The sequence below is a fragment of the Fragaria vesca genome, linkage group LG1 (genome assembly GCF_000184155.1).
Source record: "Fragaria vesca subsp. vesca linkage group LG1, FraVesHawaii_1.0, whole genome shotgun sequence".
Classification (NCBI taxonomy): Eukaryota; Viridiplantae; Streptophyta; class Magnoliopsida; order Rosales; family Rosaceae; genus Fragaria; species Fragaria vesca.
In genome coordinates this window covers 9,133,161-9,143,606 of record NC_020491.1, presented here as the reverse complement: position 1 = coordinate 9,143,606, position 10,446 = coordinate 9,133,161, and the positions used below count along the sequence as shown (strand labels likewise).

General features: G+C 37.6%; 1 pseudogene across 1 annotated transcript; it reads left to right on the top strand.

The window, feature by feature from the left end:
* Positions 1 to 1,967: 1,967 nt before the first annotated feature.
* On the top strand, positions 1,968 to 8,179 carry LOC101293131 (annotated as a pseudogene). Its single transcript, XR_183706.1, has 11 exons — positions 1,968 to 2,068; positions 2,880 to 3,174; positions 3,890 to 4,001; positions 4,089 to 4,745; positions 4,990 to 5,196; positions 5,531 to 5,746; positions 5,865 to 6,084; positions 6,546 to 6,793; positions 7,035 to 7,213; positions 7,304 to 7,557; positions 7,817 to 8,179. The product of XR_183706.1 is annotated as an uncharacterized LOC101293131 (transcript).
* Positions 8,180 to 10,446: the final 2,267 nt, after the last annotated feature.

The window sequence follows — 10,446 nt, the reverse complement described above, 5'->3', positions numbered from 1 at the left end:
AGAGAGACGGTGAAAAAATGATGGTTTTGATTGAGATAGAACTGAGGGTATTTTAGGTATAGCCTAAAGCTAACTTAATGGATTTGGGCCACAAAGTGGACTTATGTGGGTAAAAAAATTATGGTGGACTTGTGTGGGAGAAAATGTTGAGAATGTGACTTAGATGAAATTTTCTATTTTATATTTGGGGTAATTACTCAACTTATGACTTTTTACAAGTTTATGAACAAATTGTTGTCCATATAGTAATTTGGTTTAATTATATGTAAATGTGTAAAACAAATATGACAAATTTATTGTCAATGTTGCAAATTTGGTTCAAATAAATTGTAATTTTTGTCTATTTAATTTAGTAGTAAATGAGGTTATGAGATACACCCGGTAACATATCACAAGGTTTTATATATATACATTTTTGTAACATGATCCACTTTCAGTATTTCAGACTTTCAGAGGACTGGAAAAATGGAATGCCTTCTGCACTAGAGAATCAATCACGGTGTTTCAGACTTCTGAGGACTGGAAAAATGGAATGCCTTCTGCACTATAGAGAATCAATCAATTTTATTCCCCACTTGTTATTTCCTTTTCCTTTAGTTGCTTCTGGTTCTCTTCAGTACGTGTACGTAAAAGTTAATGCGTTTAGGGATCGGTGTTCTTCTTCCGATCCATGAAAATCAAAACACGACACACTATAATGCATGCTCGGAATTATTTCCATATTCCAGAGGCTAGGAAAGACAGGTTTCTAATTTCTTCACAACGATGATGATTAGGTCGGCTACATACTCCATCTTCTTGTAATGATCAGTTTCTTACTGGTGGTTGATTTGTGGTTTTTGTACTTGCTGTTATTTCTAGAAAATGAGCAAATGTTCCAATTAGTGTATCCTATATCGAATCACTGGCAAAGATTTTCTTTTAGTTAGTTGGTCACTGCTAGCTTCCTTTTGGAGGCTTTCCTTTGGTCATTCTTCCATGGAGACAAAGAGAGTTTGATCATATCTCCTCTTTATAAAAAGGAACATTGATCATAACCAAGAATATAATACAATTAGTGCTAACATATAAAGTCAAAAACTTGATAGGTCAGTTTCTATTTTCATGAAGAAGTTGAGAGACAAAAGAAAAGAAATTATGGGAGTTGCCGGTGATCGATGACTTTAATCATAGATCGGCTTTGTTAGTTAATTATAGGTCTATAAGCATTTCTCATAAAAGATGAAAAGAAGAAATTGAACACCAAATCAATTTGGTTGTCTATTATTGTTCGATCTTATTATTTAAAATGTAGTCGCAATATAGTTCATTTAGCATTGTTTTATTTATTTATAATAACTTATTTAAAACCCAACATCTTGTGATGCCACAAACACACGTATCTAAGCTAAGTTGGATGACTTAAGAGTCAAATTGGTCCCCTCATTTTATTTGATTGCATTTGTCTATATACTTTGTAGTCGTCATGTATATGTTTCTAAGCTAGCTCGTTAAGTTTCCTCGCATTGGTGCAACTTCCCCCACACCTTTTAGGTTATGATACATATTAGGGTTATTTAAATGTGAATTAGTACTGCCATATGGTTCTTGGTGGTTGTCTGGTTGATCCATCCGGAATCAAATTGCCTATGACAAGTCAATGAAATATAGGTCTCATCTCAAATTAATTAATTAAGACCTAAAATATATGTTCTTGTAGTTTTCATTCAAATCAAGTGGTTGGTAGTTTTCATTAAAATCAAGTGGTTGGTTATTTATGTTTCTGAGGTTCTTAATTAGAAAAATAAATAAAGGACAACAATTGGACAAAGACAATCTCTAGCAGATGAGCATAAAGCTAGGAAGGTGAGCAACCCAGAGTTCTCATTCCTCAGCTGAAACATAAAAGATCTTCTCCTTAAAAAACTTCATGCCAAGGATGGATTGCTCTGGCTACATTTCATAAATTTAGGAGAGGAAGTGAGAAATCTGGCTCTAGCTTCAATGGCACAAAGGACTGTCCTCAAGGTTGATATAACATGCCTAAAATGCAAAAAGAAGCTTCTCAAGGCAGTAACTGGCCTAGAAGGTATACAATCGATTTAGTCTCTTGTTTCTCTATCTTTTTATATTTCTTGTTTGTCTATTGCTATCACTTCACCCTCAATTGTGGAAGAAAAAAAGTCATCAATAAGGCGCGTATACGATAATATCAGAGTCAATCGATCCGTTATGCATGTATAAGTAAACATAAATTATTGATTGACATGAATCTTACATTAACTTTCATATAAACCAACGTTCAAATGTTCAATTAGATTTTTCTTTCTCACAAGTGTGGATATTGACACAAGTAAAACATCATATGTGAACATCAGCATGAGGTTACATCACTTACATGACAAATAAATATTAGCGTCAGTATTTAAGCGTGCGAGGATAACTTTTGTCGTTTATTGATATGATCACAATAAGTTTTCTATCAACTAATAAATACATCTTAATTAGCTAGTGTGTGCATAAAGATTCATTTAGGTCGCATTGTCGCATACATATATATTGTGTGTGTATATATATATATATATATATATATTTTGTTATTGTAAGGTAAGTTCTAACATTCTGAGGATCAAAGTGGCTCATTAGATATTTAGATGGAACCCTTAAACTACTGTTGTAGATTATAATCGAAGTAGCTTTAACATTAATTAAACTGCTCAAGTTATAGACGCCTTGGTTCAATTCAGAAATGGAGTTTAGGTAATTGGAGATCCCAAGCGGTTTTTCTCTCCAACTCGGTTTCCTGGGTGTCGATTATTAGGCTCTTAATCATTAGCAAAGTTTGTCTCAAGTGTTTTTGTTATTGTATAACTTCTAAGTTGGCGTCTCAACCACTACAGGTGTGGATAAAATTGAAGTTGATGCAGCCAAGGGAACTTTGACAGTAACAGGAAATGCAGACCCTTATGACATAATAGTCCGGTGCAGAAGAGCCGGCAAGTTTGCTGAGGTAGTGACCGTCGGGCCTCCTCCGGCTCCAACTAAACCGAAAGAAGATGAGAAAAAGAAGCAGGAGGAGAAGAAACCAGTAGTCCAAAAGGATCAACTTCCCTATTATATGTATCAACCCCATATTATCATGATGCAGCCCCCTTGTTACGAGCCGAACCCGTCCTGCTCTATCATGTGAATCATATAATTTGAGTGATCAAACTTATTGAAGTATTAATTTTAAGAGTTCTTATACATATGATGTTATGGTCTTTTCTATGATCGGAGAGATGAATCATATTGTTTTAGAATAAATCGATCTAAAAACCTTGTAAAATGTAGATCTTTATTGTTTTAATCATGATGTAACATATGCACATTCGTATATTTTATTTTCACATGTGGTTGCTACTTCTAAAATTATTACACGGTTTGAAACATTAATAATGTCAATAATTGATAACTCATTTGAAGAAAAACTTGATTTCAAACCGACATCTTGTTGCGGATAACAAACTACGTTTACAACAATCTACGACGCTTAAGAATGTGTGTGTTATTAGAGGGCATAACCGGCCTCCTCATCCTTTTGCTCACTTTGCTGCCTGGAACTTTGTTATTGCTACGAGGATGAGTAAGCAGTAAGCAGTAAGCAGTAAGCAGTAAGCAGTAAGCAGTAAGCAGTAAGCAGTAAGCAGTTATCCAAGTTCTATTTTCTAAGTTCTATTTTTTTAAACTCGGTAAAAAGATAAAAAAGATAAAATCTTTTGCTGTTTTTACCTTTAGCGCCATAATTCACCGTCACCTACCATTGTTTCTTACTCTGGTTCTGATCTCACTCTCAGCTCAATTCTTTCTTCACTCTCAAATTACAACTCGGAGATCTAAGTCAGCTAACAATGCCGGCGGACGATAAAACTCGCCGAGTTTTCTGTATCGGAACCGCCGATACTAAGCTCGATGAGCTCCGATTCCTCGCCGACGCCGTCCGATCCAACCTCGCCGCATTCTCCTCATCTTCCTCATCCAAGGTAACTACCTCCTCTCTCTCCTCCTCTTCCGATTTCACTTCAATCACGCAGCTCACTATGTAAATTTCAATCTCCGATCCCGATCAGGTCGAAGTCACCGTCGTCGATGTCTCCGTCGGCCGGAACGACTCCGGCTCCGGTTCCGCTCATAACGTAACCGATTTCGCCTTCGTTTCGAGGAACGGGGTCCTCCGCAGCGACTCCGAAGCGGCGGATCAGCTGCCGGAGGACAGAGGCGAAGCGGTGGACGTGATGAGCAAGGCGCTGGGGGTTTTCCTAACGAAGTCGCAAAACGACGGCGTTTTGGCTGGTGCGATAGGCGTCGGAGGCAGCGGAGGCACGGCTCTGATATCGCCGGCGCTGAGGTCGCTCCCGATCGGAGTGCCGAAGGTTATTGTGTCCACGGTGGCGAGTGGCCGGACGGACCATTATGTAGGGACCTCGGATTTGGTGCTGTTCCCGTCGATTGTGGACGTGTGTGGGATTAATAGCGTGAGCAGGGTCGTATTGAGCAATGCTGCGGCTGCGTTTGGAGGGATGGTGATTGGGAGAGTTGAGAGGGGAGAGAGTGGTGGTGAGGGTGGGAAGTCAACGGTGGGGTTGACCATGTTTGGGGTTACTACTAGTTGTGTGAATGCTGTGAAGGAGAGACTGGAGAAGGAAGGGTATGAGACTCTGGTGTTTCATGCTACTGGGGTTGGAGGTAGGGCCATGGAGTCTCTGGTGAAGGAGGGGTTTATAAAGGTATTGTCTTTTGTTTTTTTGTTTTTTTTTTGATGTGAATGTGGATTGTTTGAAATTTCGAAATTTTGATTTGTTTGAGTGAACATGTAAATGTATCAACTTTATGTTGTCTCGTGTTTCGATTCACTTGCAAGAGACGTTTACTTTCAGGTTGCTATGCAGTTTCATTTCTATTAGCTTTATTGTGGTCTGACCGTTTATATGGGAAGTTCATTTTTGTTTGGCTTTGCTTATTTTTTTCTAGGGTGTTTTGGATATCACAACGACAGAGGTTGCAGACTATGTGGTTGGAGGTGTCATGGCTTGTGATGCTTCTCGCTTTGATGCCACTTTAGAGAAAGGTATACCTTTAGTCCTGAGCGTCGGAGCTTTGGATATGGTAAACTTCGGAGCTAAAGATACCATACCATCCAATTTTCAGAAGAGAAAGATTCATGAACACAATAAGCAGGTGATAACCTATAAGTTTTTTTGGTCCACTCTCTTTCGAGTCTTGCCCCTTCTATATCTTTGATCTTTTGGATCTGTTTCCTATGCATTCTTTGGTATCAAAATCTCCCCTTTATGGAGCCTAGGAAAGGTTTTGTCATATTGTCTATAAATGAGATGCTTAATTGGAATATGACAAAACCTTAGTTACCAGTTAAGCATCTCATAATAAATTGCACAAGCGCTCAATATCCTGTTCTAGAGCAGTCCTTATTTATAAACCTTACTGAAGACGTCTCTGTATGCTATTAATAGGCCAGTGTGTGTCTAATGTGGAGTGAATGCTTCATTTTTAGGTTTCATTGATGAGAACTACAGTAGATGAAAGCAAGAAATTTGCTAGCTTCATAGCAGACAAACTGAACAAGTCATCATCAAAGGTTGTTGTGTGCCTGCCACAAAAGGGTGTCTCTGCTTTGGATGCACCAGGGATGTCCTTTTATGATCCTGAGGCCACTGCTACTCTGATAAATGAACTTAAGAGTCTAATTCAGACAAATGAAGATCGACAGGTACTGTTTTTGCCAACTAGCTGGTGTGTACAAGTGTGTCACTGTCCCGACCTTCTTTTATTGCCTTGATTTATGTGCAGGATCAACTTTACTATTGAAAATAGTGCGTTTTTAATAGGTAAAGGTGTACCCTCATCATATAAACGACCCTGAGTTTGCAAATGCATTGGTTGATTCATTTTTAGAGATTAGTAAGAAGAGTCATCTGCAGTCTACTCCGCAAGTTGCTTCTCCTGAGCCCAGTCAACAGGTTCATGAAAGTTCTGTTGCCCAGATAAACTTCTCAAGTTATGAAACGAATCCACGCAGCCTCAGTGATTTCCCAGGAGCTAAACCAGGTTGCCTTTTGCTGTTAGTTTTTATTTTTTATATTTTTTTATATAACATACATTGGTGGTTTTATGTAGATCAGAGTATATCCATGTCCAACAGATGCATTTTGTTGCATTATACGATTAGCCATTTGATCCAGGTTTTTATGTCTGGACAGCAGACCTTTTGGGCTTCTAGATGGGACTTTGTTTAATTAAATGAGAACAAAAATGAGCTACACCGCATGAAGTTGCACATTATGTTGTTTCACCTATTAGCTACAAGGAAACAGGAGATAACTTGATCACATTGAAATATTACTTTAAACAGGTCCCCTTTTAATGCATTAATATGTTACACCAAATGATGAATAGATTTGGGGTGGATTTTGCAGTATGAGGATTTTTCATGTGTCATTAGAATTTGAGCAATGAGAAATGTGTATCATGCATATTTTCTGACCTGTAACCTGTTACTTCTGTGACAGAAACTTTGCAAAGAACATGGGCGATACTACAGCAACTAAGGGATCAAATAAATAAAGGAATACCAATTATAGGGGCTGGGGCAGGGACAGGTATATCTGCAAAGTTTGAGGAAGCTGGTGGAGTGGACCTAATAGTGTTGTACAATTCAGGGCGCTTTCGCATGGCAGGAAGAGGTTCATTAGCAGGCTTATTGCCTTTTGCTGATGCAAATGCTGTAGTTCTTGACATGGCTAATGAAGTTTTACCAGTACGTCTTAACTGCTTGCATGTTCCAAAATTTCTAACGAAGTGCTTCTTCAACTACTGTTGCTTTAAACATGCTGAACAGTCATCTTCACTGATTGTTCAAATTTATTTCCTATATATATTGACAAGCACTGATCTGCAAAACTAAAATATAACATTCAACAAAAACCTGATGAGTCATGTTAGTAGGGCAAACATGCTCCCTTTTAGAAAAATTTCTGATGCCTTCTGATGCTGTATAGGTGGTGAAGAAGGTACCTGTTCTTGCTGGAGTATGTGGGACTGATCCTTTTCGCCGAATGGATTTCTTCCTGAGGCAGGTGGAGTCAATTGGATTCTTTGGGGTTCAAAATTTTCCAACTGTTGGATTATTTGATGGTAATTTTAGACAAAATCTTGAAGAAACCGGAATGGGATATAGGTAGGTAGCACAAGAGAGTTTACTTGGAGTATTTGATATCAATGATTTATGCATTTTGGAGTTATTGATTTTTCTTAATCTATGGTACAGATTGGAGGTTGAAATGATTGAAAAAGCACATAAAATGGGTCTGTTGACAACCCCATATGCTTTTAATGAAGATGAAGCTGTGGAAATGGCAAAAGGTGGTGCTGATATTATAGTCGCTCATATGGGACTCACTACAGCTGGCTCTATAGGGGCAAAGACAGCTGTTTCGCTTGAGGAAAGTGTAGTTCGTGTACAAAATATTGCAGATGCTGCACATAGGATCAATCCCAATGCTATTGTGCTCTGCCATGGTGGTATGATCTCTGACGTTTTTTGTGTTTCTTATCTGTAGTTCGTATGATCATGAAATTACAGTTTGTCATAGAAAGAAAATGAACAACTTATACTAAATCCGTTGCTTTTAGCCTACTTGTAGCATTTCATGTTCAATTAAACATTCTTGCTTACTCTTTCAATTATGTTCTGTAGTGTTGATAAAAAAAAAGTGTTCTCAAGTGTCAGCTCAATTATATTTACTTTAACCAACATAAGATTATTTGGTGCATTTTACAGGCCCCATCTCTAGCCCAAAAGAGGCAGAATTTGTTCTTAAGAACACCAAGGGGGTTCATGGCTTTTACGGCGCATCGAGCATGGAGAGGCTACCTGTTGAACAAGCTATAACCTCCACAATGCAACAGTACAAATCAATCTCTTTCCACTGAAGTATGTTCTTTTCACAATGCCCATTGCTTCATTCTCTTGCTCTTTTCAGTCCTTTACTGTCATATTAGCTTGATTTAATCATAATATAAAAGAAAAACTTAGAATCTGGTTTTCTGATAGATATGATGTCAACATACTTGTTTACTCATTTCAACAATGAGTGTACTATTATATGATCCGATCCATGTTGAATTATGTATGCATCAATAATGGTATATCTTTCTTCTACAATTGAACATCTATTCAATCCGACTAACGCGAGCCCAAGAATCTGACCCAAAAGAAAGGAAAAGAAAAGAAAAGAAATCACAAGCCCAAACTAGATGTCGACCTAATACTAATACCCTCAATCCTCCCCGCCAGACTCCATTCCATCACTTTACTAATTTACACCACCGTCGGCGTCAAGCAATGACGCACCGATCGACATCCCCACCGCGACTCCGGTCGGTGCAACTCTTAAGCATCGTTAGGCATGAGACGGGTTATGTCTCGGATAGCGAGATCTTGATACGAGGCTCAGAACAAGAAGAACAAGAAGTACCAGAGGGTGCTGTAAAGCTGCCTGTTGGTTACTATTGGTTTAAATTCGAGGATGCAGATCTTATTACTACATCTGAAGAAGAAAAGGCAAAGAGTTACAACATGGACTCCTTTCCTGAGCCATCAGCCTTTGAACCAGAGGCTGCCCCAAAGCGTGCTGCTTACTATTGGCTTAGACTGAAGCTTGGACAACCTCTTACCCCAGCAGAGAAGGCGGCTGTTCATGATTACAGTTTGGAGGATTTCCTCGGGGACAATCTCTTATTTTGTACCATTTGTGGTGAGGAGGATCACTGGGTTTATAATTGTGAGAAATACTATGAGGAATATAAATGTCCATACGGGACTGAATATATTCCTCCAGGCATTACCCAACATGAAGAGAAGCCGGAGAATCCCTCTGATGTCTGGACCGACTCGGATGAAGATGTTATATTAGCTTATTAATCCTACTGAATATGGAACTAGGCTTATATACTTTGTATATCAGCAAGTAAACTTTTAAACTTGATATTGAATTTCTAATGTAATGTTTTACACATTTGAATTAATCGATTAAGTTAATGTAAGATAAACATATAAAGCAATCTTAGGTCCCTGCTAGAGCACTGTTATATTCTCATTCATTTTGTCCCATCAAGCAAATAGAGAATATCAAGAAGTGAATCTAGGAGAAGACTGAGATGGAAACAAACATGAACCAACCAAGTTAGTATTTCTGTTACTTGTACATTTGATCTAAAATCTGTCATAGAATCTTAAGTTTTATGTTTAAACTGCATTATTGAAATTTAACAATTGGTATCAGAGCAACTATGCTCAGATATTAGATTGGTGTATGAGTTATTTCATTACATTTAGAATCCTGGGACATGATGCATCTCAGTGAACTGTTTTACATACTGAAATGATATTCTCAAACGTTGTTTTCATATAAATTGCTTCTTATTCTTCAAAATCTATTTGCCTGACGTTTAAACTTTATGTTGATAAGTATATGTGAATACATGTGAACAGTACAGATGATCCATCAAGTCTAATGCATATGTTCTCTTGATTACTAATGTTGCCATAGTGACTATGTATGAATTGTAATATATGTATCAGACTAAATCATTCTTTCTGCTGATGCATTATGTAACTATCATGTATTTTCAATGCTGACATATTGGCCGAAGTATATGTATTGTTAAGTATCTTCGAAAGAATCTCTACATAAAACATGAAAATTTGGAATAAAATTTGACTTCCATAGTGGTTAAATTTTTGAACTGAAAATTCTTGTTTCAAGTTGTATAGCAGATGATAATTCAGCATTTCATTACAGCTAGTGTATCAGATATTGAAACTGATATCTTGAATCGTTATGCTTTTATTATTTTATATATGACATTCATTGAAATGTTGGTCCTTTATGAACTGACATTGGGATAAGCATTTATATATGAATTTTCTGGTATTTTTGGACAAACCGGATCTTATGTCTATATATATACATGCAAATTGAGATAAATGAATGACTGACTTAAGTTCAAAACTTCATTACAGCCATGCATTTTCCCATGAGCATCAGTCAAATTGAACTCCTCAATGGATTCAATTACCAGAAATGCAGGGGGTGACATTGAACTCAACTTGGCAATTCTGGATTTTGATCATGTGCTCAAGGAAGATCCCCCTGCTGAACCTGCTGCAAATGCTTCAAAGGAATTGAAGGACAAGTGCTTGAACTGGAAGAGGCACAATAAAATGGCACTGATTTGTATCAAGAAGAGCATGAACAATTCTGTGATGGGAAGCATACCAGATTCTGACTATGCAAAGGAATACATGAATGCAATTGCAGAGAAGTACAAAGTGTCAAACAAAGCTGAGATAGGTAGGCTTATGAACAAGCTTACTGGACTGAAATACAATGGAGGAAGCATTAGGGA